This window comes from Podarcis muralis, chromosome 10, assembly GCF_964188315.1.
Source record: "Podarcis muralis chromosome 10, rPodMur119.hap1.1, whole genome shotgun sequence".
Classification (NCBI taxonomy): domain Eukaryota; kingdom Metazoa; phylum Chordata; class Lepidosauria; order Squamata; family Lacertidae; genus Podarcis; species Podarcis muralis.
The window spans coordinates 28,768,676-28,779,208 of NC_135664.1; the positions used below are offsets into that span (position 1 = coordinate 28,768,676).

Genomic DNA, 10,533 nt, shown 5'->3' on the forward strand with positions numbered 1-10,533 from the left:
TCAGCCATTATTCCACGTAAGTTTAGAATAATGTTGGTTTCTGATTCTATCATCTCATTCTGTCCAATACGCCAACCTTTTCTGTAGATTTGTTATTATATTTATACATTTATTTAGAATATCTCTAACCTGCCCTTCATTATAAACAAGCTTGTTTAAATCTTGTTTAAATGAAACAATCACCGTAAGAAACCCACTTCATTACAAAAGCAGATAAGACAAGTCTAATTAAAACCAAAATCGTCCAAATGCAGAGAATAACTAATTAAAACTGATATCCTCGGCAAATTCCTCTGCAAACAGATAGGTTTTCACTGGGCACTGAAGTGAGAAAAAGATTAGGCACCAAGTCCCTATTTTAAAGGGAAAGATATTCTAAAACTGGCATGCCATCAGCGAAAAGGGCATTTCTGACATCACATAGTGCCCAATGGCGGGATAGCTAACATCGTTATGGATGCTGTGCAGGAATCATTTGACTGCAGAAAAGCAGGCATAAAATGCCTGTCTTTATTCAGAAGTGACAAGCAGGCAAAGGGGGAGCCTTTCCCGAGTTGCCTTTCCCTTTGGCAGTTGTGATGGCAGTGAGAAGAAGGGGCCCCCACGGAGGGCATCTTGTCCTAAGTGCCACCTCCACCCCTGAAGCTACAATCAACACAACTCTTACCACTCCTCAACTCCTCAAGCAGATGGTTCATTTGAGGGATGGGGAGAAACTACTTCTAGGGCACAAAGTGTTTGAGCTATTAGTTCACGGCACCCGCCCCTCCACCCCACCCCACCTCCCAATCCCAGCCCCCTCGCCCTACATGCGAAACATCGCAGCTTGATTCTTGAGCATATGACCCGGCATTTTGAAAGAAGATGAAGAACTAGACGGGGAAAAGTTAATGCTTAATTCCTGTGCTGACTAATGTGATCGAGCCAGTAAAAAGTTCCAGCCCGTTGCCAAGAGATCAATTGCTGATAACAAGTCTGTGACTCATCCAAAGAGTTCATGGCTGGGCAGCAGCGACTTGAACCCATGTTCCTCCAGGCCGTAACCCACCAAGGCCTGATCAATACTATGCAGAGGACAAACAGCACCCGCCTGACAATAAGCTGGGCGAAGAGAACCGCAGTGAGAAATCCCTGGGGACAACCTTTTCAGCTGAGGTCAGCCCAGAGGTGTATGATAAACGATAAAGAACCAGAGGCTTCGCTTTTGGTCGTCAGCAGAGAGGGGAGAAAGCGACCAGTTCAAAAGTGATGTAAGCTCTGTGAAGCAACACCGTCCTTGTGTTATGCAATACACAGCAGATTAGAGAGCAGCCTGAATTTGGCAAGGTTGCACTCTTCTAAATGATGCTTGCCTTCAATCTACTAAGAAAACCTTTTGGCTAAAATAATTCTACTGGTTACACTTAGCAGAATGTGCCAGGCATATAGGAGCTTGTACAATAGCCCATTATTTTTTTACAGAGAAAGTGGGGATATTTTTTTTTAAAGGAGGAGGGTTCTAACCCTGTCTCTCCTACTACCCTTCTCATGCCCTTCTCTACTCCATCCATTATTTCTGCCACACGATATTTACTTCCCCTCCACCCACCACCACAGCTTTGGCAAACATTTGTAGGGTGGGGAAAGAGGATGGAGCCGGATTGTTAAGATGCAGGTGTGCTTCCTGTAGCTACAATCCAAGCCACAAGAATGTTTGCAATGATCATGTGGGAGAAATGTCCATGAAAATGCACCCTTGCAACTATTGTTAAGCAAGTTTTCCATATTTTGACAGGACAATGTTTGCTTGTTTTTTTCAAGAAAAAATTATAATAAAAAGAGGTCAAACGTCTTTGAATTGCATTATTATTTTTTTGTAGTCATGTAGCAATGGATCATCATGAAATGGGTGCCCTGCTCAAACGACCTATGCAAAAAAAGAAGAAGTAGAACAATGAGCAAGGATCTTTCAGTAGCAAATGCATTTTCCCGTATCAGAAAGTCCTTGCACTGCGTTTATGACACAATGGTGTAATTTTGTGCTAATGCTGATTTGCAATTTCGTAAATCTCAAAAACACAATTTGCAAGGTTGTGTCCATGACCCCCTTAGGGGAAAAAAATCTAAGAAAACAAGCCCATTATGAGACTTTGCAACAGATGTTTGCTTAGCTTGAACTCCACAAGTACGGCTGCCCAGTGCTTTGGTACATATTTGTTCCTGAATCCTTTCTCAGAGGCACTATTTAAATATAATGATACACCAGTGTGTGTGTTTAGCCTGCCTATCAAAAAAAGTCTTCACAGATCTTTTTATCAATAGCAAGAAGCAATCCATGGTGAGTTACATTTTGCTTTAAAACTAGTGTGTTGGATACACTTTCCACTCATTATTTTATTTTATTTTTCAGGTATTGTTTTATTTCCTAGGATTCCTACTTTAAATTACGGTATTTCTAAAACGCTTGTGACAGAGGAGCTATGGGCTTGTGAGGAAAGGGAAAGATTTCTGTATATCGAGACTGTGGATGGGCTGCATGTGTCTAATTGGAAATGTGATAGGAATATCACACATGGCATGTGTTTCTCATTCCAAGTGGCAGGAGTTGAGATAGGAAAGCAGGACAGTGACAATAGCATGGAAGAGTTTCTGGACCAGGTAGCTCTTCCACATCACTGCCGCAATATGGAAAAAAGAATGTATGTTGTGAGTGGCATTTGCTATGTTAATGTGGAGGTTAGACTCTTTAGGCTGGAACAGTTACATTTCATGGTCTTGGATATAGCCAGTTCTCATGGCTACATATGAATGGGCCTCCTTCAAAATCTGTTCTCTGATATTTGCAGATGGTTTTATTTTGGTAGCAGACTCAGTGTACCCTTCTGTTGATGGGCAGGTTGGCAGTTGTGCTGGGAGCTTTCTCATCCCTGTTTTGCATCAGAACAGATTGCTAAAACTGAAAGGATAGTTGCTTTTCTTGTGGATTAAATACCCTCAGGACTAGCACTGTACACTCTTTAGCCACCAGAGGGTATAAGCTAATTTGCATGGTGACTTTTCTAAATGCTTTATTAAATGATCTATTGAAGGCAAGTGTCATTGTGTCTAAAATGCATTTATTAAAAGATTATTCCATTAAACTCATATTTGCTAACAAATATGAACAAATCATAGCATGGTCCGACTCATTTATGGATTGTAATGCAATGCAAATTATATTCATACTCATCTATCATTTAAAATCAGCATCTTATTAAGAATGTGCTTGCAGTTACATGATAAAGCACAATTTGGACTGAAGACCTATGTACGCTTGCTTGAGAGTACTAAGTCCCATTAAATTCAATGGGACTTACTTCTGAACAGACGTGCACACTGTCAGTTGAACAAATGCGTGACTGAGTCCCTGTGTGGTACATTATTTGATCATATTCTGGGGTTCCCTGTGTTGGACTCAAGATTCTTCTCTCTTCTTCCATCAGTTTCACAATGAAATTCCCAGGACAGAGTATGCATTTATTTTATGAATCAACAAAGCTAATCATTAACGGGTGTATGTCAACCATTTATCCTAGACAATGCTTTTTGAAAATAAGTACCAAACAGTGACGTGTGGTGGGGTTTACTTGCTAAGCTTAAAAAAAAAAAAGTGTGAGAAAACCTTAAATTTCACTAAGAAAATGGAAAACAAAATAGGCAGTGCAATTTTTAAGAATACATATTACTATTTTTAGAAGTCGCTTTTCCAAAAATCCTATCATAATACAAAAATTACTTTTGCTTGTGCCTGTATAAATGTAGCATGATTCCTTAGTGATAAAAGAACCTTGGTTGATACTGTATGCGGACATAGCCTCACGTCAGGTGCCTGTGAAGCAGTGAGTGTGGTTGAGTGAATATTACCTAGAATACTGGTAGATTCCTACCTAGGTATTTTAGACTAGGTTATAGAATCTGGATTTCTGCATGTTTCTGACTGTATAGGAGTACCAGACACATGCCTAGCTGCCTGTCTTAGGAGTGATATGAGGGGTGACAAAAATCCACTATGGTAGTTTTCTGTGACTTTCCAAAAACTGCACTCACTGTGTACTGGGAACCTTCATATGACCCAGTTCCACCATACAATGACTGTGTAAGTGACTTCATCAGGGAAACCTGAGTTACCTGAATCTCTCTCTCTCTCTTACCCCTCCCCCTTCTATTCCGCTCATCATTACCGACTGCTGAGAAAGAATGGCTTGCTCAGCAGTCTTCAACAGCTTTCCATATAGTCAGTTGGAACAAACAACATGCTCCATCCATTCAGATTTTCCAGAACAAAGCAGGGATAGATTTAGATATATCTCCATAGCCTATTCCCATGTCAGCCCACATGGGAATGTTTATTGGTAATAATGTTTATTGGTAATATAGAAAAGAATACTTGGTCAAGACTTACGTAACATATGCAGCTCTTACTCTTGTTCACGGAAAAGAAAAACAAATCCTCAGAAATATCATTGGATTGGCTAAAAATGTCCCATCTCTCACATAGCCAAAATGAATAAAATAAATTTCTAATAAAGAGCTCTCTTTCTAAAAATGTAATTTAATCTATGACTGTTCTCTAGAGCCTAAATAGTTATTGAAAGTACACATTAACTGTACCAGTAATGCATAATAGCTCACAGCCGACTTCTCAAAGTGGCTCACTGTGCCAGAGCCTTTGAAACCAATGGGGCTTAGAGCACTTAAGATTCAAGTTTCTATATAGCTCTGGACTTTAAGTTTGTCATAAATGCACAGGAGACATTTCTACGTATATGCACCAAGCAGCATGTGCATAGGTACAAAACATGCCCATCACGGCCCAATATATCCAAATTTGTAAGCAGTACTGTGGATTAACAAGTATGTATCTATTAAAACGACTGCAGTTTATCTTCTTCTTCCAACCAGCTGCCGAAAATCACAGATGGTGAGAGTACTGATGCACTTAACTCCTGCTTTCAGGCTTCCCATAGGCACATGGTTAGCCGTGGTGGGAAAGAATACTGGACTATAACAGGCCATTGCCCTGACCATGCAGTGCTCTTCATATGTTTTTATGTCCCTCCCTATGGTTACTCTTGTGGGGAAGACAGGGCCTGTGTTTCCTTTGCCCAGAAGTGAAAAGGCCATTGTAGCAGCTTGACTGGTGACTGGGAGTGGCTGCTGAGACCATATAACACCAGTCCTGAAAGACCTACATTGGTTTCCAGTACATTTCCAAGCATAATTCAAAGTGTTGGTGCTGACCTTTAAAACCCTAAATGGCCTTGACCGTTCAGGTATACCTGAAGCAGCGTCTCCACCCCCAACGTACAGTTCCTCCTGCTAATTAATGGGCAGAATATCTGGGAATATCCTCTCACAGGGGAGGGAAGTGTTCACCCACCACACATTATAGGGGAGAGGCAACCTGCCTCCCTTCATTGTGGCCTGCTTAGGCACTATTTTGGGGAAGGGGGGGGGGCTTGTGAGTTTGCCAACACTGGAGGAGGAAGTGAGGCTTGTGAATTTAATTACATCTTCTCTCTACATTCTCTTCCTCCCCATCAACCCCCAATAACTTGAGAACTACCACTTATGTCAGGTGAATTGTCAGTATATTGGGGGAGCCACAGAAAGTGTGAACCCAACTTTAAAAAAATGTATATAACCAGATCAAACTATATTCCTAGCCTACTTGATTTGAAGGGGCATGAGATATTGAGCAAACCTTGTAAACAACAAAGGTCATCCTGCAACAGTAGTGGGCGAAGTGGCATCTTTTAAGCTGAAGTATATCTAAAACACCTATCAAAATAATGGCTGTGTTAAAGAGTGTTGATTCTGCTTTCAACTACTGCTTTCTTCTTCTTCTTTTGCTTGGACTTCCCCAGAAGACAACTTCCAGATCAAAACAAGGGCTGGGAGAGAGGCAACCAGCAACGGTAGTGTGGACAGCCTTACTGGATAACAGCACTAACAGAGATGGCTGCGATGGTGTGGCTGTTTACTTTGGTACAGCATTAAATAAAGGCTGTGGGTTCACCATAGCAACATCCACATCACATAGCTGCCATGCTGCTTCTAAGAAACAGAGGACCTTTCGGAAGAAACATAGAGGACTGTTTGAAAGATCGCTATCATTTCCATATTTTATAGATCATCAGGGCCCATGCTATCATTAGGCCATTGCCTAGGGCGCAAGTCTCAGAGAGGTGCAAAAACTGATATTTGAGGGACAATTTTATACCGATTAGGTATAAAGTTTCTGGTAATGTTTTGCTTTTCTTTTATATTTTGAAGAAGTTTATCATTTTTACAAGACACGTTTTTGAAAATTGAAGTTAGCATTAAAATATTATTATTATTTTTTTACAGGGAGGCAAGCAATTAGCCTTACAGAGGGTGCAAAAGAGCTTGGCACTGACACTGTATATAACACACACATATACACACATCATGCAACAAAATATAGCCTGTTGTCATTTTAGTTCCTCAGCTAAGACCTGTGCTTTTGTATAGCAATACAACACCTGAAAATGTGTATAGCAAAACAACACCTGATAAACTATGTCTATCAGACTAAATAGATAAAAATGACACAGAAAAATAGGCTCGGTTTCTTTCCAGTGATCCTGTGGCTCAAACTTGCCTTCTTATCTCTCTTCCTCTTCTGGAACCAGTTATTTTCTCAATGGTTTCCTTTTTCTGTAAAGGTTTACTCCAAAGCAGAAAAATGCCCTTATATATGCATAGGGACAGGGGAGACATTCCATTTTATTTGCACAAGAAACTACTTAAGTTGCACTACTCAAACCAAAATGTGAACACAGCTATCCTTTGAAATTAGCCCTTCTCCAAATTATTCATTCTCCAACGAATGCATATATTAGGGGCAAGTGTGAATAAAAAGGCATATATTCATAACAATTACATAAAAATGCATTGTATTGGGGAAAACTGATTGCAAAAATGTGTATTAGTTGAAACTGCATACAAAAATATATTAGGAGAAAATTGTACAAAAAATTGATGAATTTTTGTGATGATTCTTTTTTTAAAAGGCATATTGCTTGGAAATGTGGAAAACTGAATTTAAGAATGGAAAAATGAGAAACTAAGAGAAACTAATAGACATATCTGTCCATCCCTTTTTATGCATTTACTTAACATTTAATTTAGTATTGCAAATCAGGAAGAATTCCCTTCAGACAGGATGGACTGGTACAATAAGGAGCAGTAAACTGGAAGAGCATTTGAGCATTTTGGGATGGATTTTTGAAGGCCTTCAATGCACATATGGGCTATTATTGTTTTAATAGTAGTGGTACATCATGATTAGGACATGCATAGGATCATAGGATTGCATTAGAAGTCTTCCTCAAGACCAGCTTCTCTTACTCCAGAACTATTTGCTCTTGGGAATGGCAGGTGCAAATTAGCTCCCCCTGCACCTGGACTCGCAGTACATCAATTAATTCGCAAAAGTTAAAAACAAAACGGGGGTGGGATTGGAATGGGAGACGACTTCTTGACCCCCCTCAAAACAGCCCAGCGAGAACTGATCATGTAAAGTACGGTTGCCAGGAAATACTGAGAGTCTGTTGAGTGGTGGTGAAATGGGGTGTTCTGGGGGAAAAACATGGCTTGGTGGCTAGAACATTTAAAAGGAGCAACATTTATTTGTTTTGCGGGAGCAACGCAACATTTTGTTTCCGCTTTTGCAAGAGCAGTGCAACATTTTGTTTCCGCTTTTGCAGGAGCAATGCAACATTTTGTTTCAGTTTCGCAGGAGCAGCGCTATTTTTGTTGCCATTTCCACTGGCCCTATCTAACAAGGCCACCACACAGCGGTGGTTATAACTTGCAGGACAAGTTTATGACAGAACTGATGCAAAATCAGAGCCACAGACAGGGGTATATGTGGAAATGCCCAAACACACCTGCTTTCGAGACAAGCTCAAGTCCCTACTTCAAATCGCTGGTGAGGGATAATAGAACCTTTCACATGATCAGCCAATTCCACTCCTCCTCCTCCTTCAGGTGCCCAGGGAAAAGACACCCAGGCTGCTAGCTGGGCAATTCTTACCCAGGAAAGCTTAGCTAGGTGGCCAGCACTATTCCTTCCACTCAAATGAAAACTGGGGCTACCTGCTTGCGAAGCCACACATGTCAGAACATAAGAGGCCCATCTCCTGCAGAATTCTGCTATCCCAATGGCCAGCCAGATCTCTCTGGGAATCCTGACGCCTGTCCCCCTCGGGGCCTGAAGGCAAAGAGGGAGCTGATCTGCAGCACATCCAACCCTAGCCGAGGCCCTCTGTCCATGCCTGTCCAAATGGCGCCTGTTGCTCTGCAGCGCCCCCTCGAGGGAGAAGCCTCCTAGCGCAACTCAGCTTGCCCCGGGCCGTTTGTGGAGGGAGCAAAGCGGCGCTCCCCTCGACCAAGAGGAGGCCGCGCGCGCCCCCCGCAAAGCGGCTTCCCCGCCGCGCGCTCCACGCGCCCAGACGGAGCTCGGCCTCCGAGCGGCGAGCCTCTCGCGGGCGGAGACAAAGGAAGCGGGTGGCGAGGCGCAGGGGGCTCCCCGCTTGCTGGGAGAGGAGCGCGTGCGCAAGAGACCTTCCCGTGCGAGGCTCCTCCTCTCCGCCGTCGGGGGCATCGTGCTCCGCGGTCAAGCCGCCGAGGGAAGGCGGACGGGCGGGGGAGCCAAGCTTCGCGGGAGTCACGACCAGGGAGGGAGACGAGGGAAACGCATACAGTATATAGCCTGGGCAGCTGCGGCTGCGCTTGGTTGCCAAAGTAAACTGCTGCTGATTTTGAGCGCCTTTCTCACTGAATAAAGGACAATCGGAGCTTTTTTGGGGGGTCATCCTGCAAGCCCAGGCTGCAGCAATCCTCGCCTTCCTGTACCCCAGTATTTGGTTAAATCGCACTGCAGCGTCTGGCCGAAACTAAACTTTGCCTTACGCTTCCCCATATACAGTACTTTGGATCATCAATATCCATTCCGTCTCCACCCACTGAGATGGGTCCCTGGCACCCCGTCTCTCCAGCACCCTGACCCTATTTCCTTGCCACACCGACTTTCCGCACCTCTCTCCTTAGTTCGCGCAATCGTCAGCTCAAGGGTAGACACGGAACCGATCACGTCTGAACGCCAGCTCCTCTCGTGGCGGGGAGCGACGCGCGTGAGAAACATAGGCACCCACAAGGGCTCTGCCTGTCAGTTGGAAGCCCCTTCTTCTCACCTCCCCCCCCCCGCCACCTTCTCCGATCGCGAGAGCCTCGATCAGACGTGGTTGGCAGTCCACACGCGCGCACACACACACACGCAGCTGCGGCCACCCCGCCAACGACGCGGGATGGTTTGAAATGGGAAAAGCCAACCCGGGATTCCGAGAGAGAGAGACTCGTTTCCAAGCTGCAGCCGCCCAGCAGCCTCCCTGCCGTGGACACAGAAAGATACCTGTAGATCGGTAACGTCTATTATCTGGCTGTGCCGTCTCGTCTGTAATTCCTTGGAAATAAAAATAGAGCAGCTCATGGGGGGGCTTTAAAGCCGCTTAGTATTTCATCGAGGAAGAGAGTTAAATCTCCAGTGAGTTACTCACCTTGAATGCTGGCGAATCCTTTTAGGTAGAGGCACTTGGGACATGAGGATGTTGTTGCTCAGAAGACGCGCAAAGAAAGTGTGGGCAGAGACCCTCTCCCTCTCCTTTCTTCCCTTTCCTCTCTTTCGGAAAGAGTGGAAATTTCCATCATGTGACAGGGGGCAGCATCCCCAGCCTCTGCTTGCAGGCGGACCCCTCCCTCCCTTCCAGGGGGGGAAAAAAACCACCCACCAATGGCAGCGAGCGGGCAACCTGAGATGTCAACAAAAAAGCATCCTCTCCCAGGTGGAGACTTGTTTGGCAGCTCTGGAGGGCGAATGCGCAACACATCGCCTGAATGCATACAGACGGAGCAGTGGGCTTTGGCTGTTGTTTTGTTCCCGGCTCCTCACTTGTCTCGGGATTGCGGGCTTCACCCCTCAAGCCATTAAAAAACAAGCAAGAAAAAGCCAGGCACCAAAAAATATTCCATAGGCCTTTTGAATTTACCTCCTCTTCTAAACTCACCTCCCCCCCCCCCCCACAATTTGTCCAGGACCCCTAATCCTGCACCACACCAGCTGTATGGCCCAGGAACCACATGCATAGGTGCATAGAAAACTACATCTTACTGAATCAGACCAGCTCTGCGTCTAGCAGTGGACCTCCAGGGTTTCAGATATTCCCTGAGATTGAACCTGGAACTATCTGCATGCAAAGATGTTCTACCAGTGAGCTACTGTCCTTCCAGAAATAAACATGCATATGACAGGAGAGCTATTAGACAATTTTGGCATGAGTGCTGATCTGTTTCCTTCACCCGCTCATGCCCTTAGTTGGCATTGCTGGGATCTGCCTTGCATCAAATCACAGGACAGTAACTGAACATTTCCTTTCTCCTGGTATTGCTTGCACAATTGCTAAAAAAATTTTTTTTTTGGGGGGGGGGGCA

At 44.2% G+C, this 10,533-nt stretch overlaps 1 protein-coding gene across 1 annotated transcript in view; it reads right to left on the bottom strand.

The window, feature by feature from the left end:
• Positions 1-9,760, bottom strand: part of SLC38A4 (solute carrier family 38 member 4) — a 35,395-nt gene extending 25,635 nt beyond the window's left edge. The window contains exon 1 of the mRNA XM_028746250.2: positions 9,603-9,760. The gene's annotated coding sequence lies outside the window, so the exon portion shown is untranslated. The remainder of the gene's footprint in view (positions 1-9,602) is intronic.
• Between the last annotated feature and the right edge of the window lie 773 nt (positions 9,761-10,533).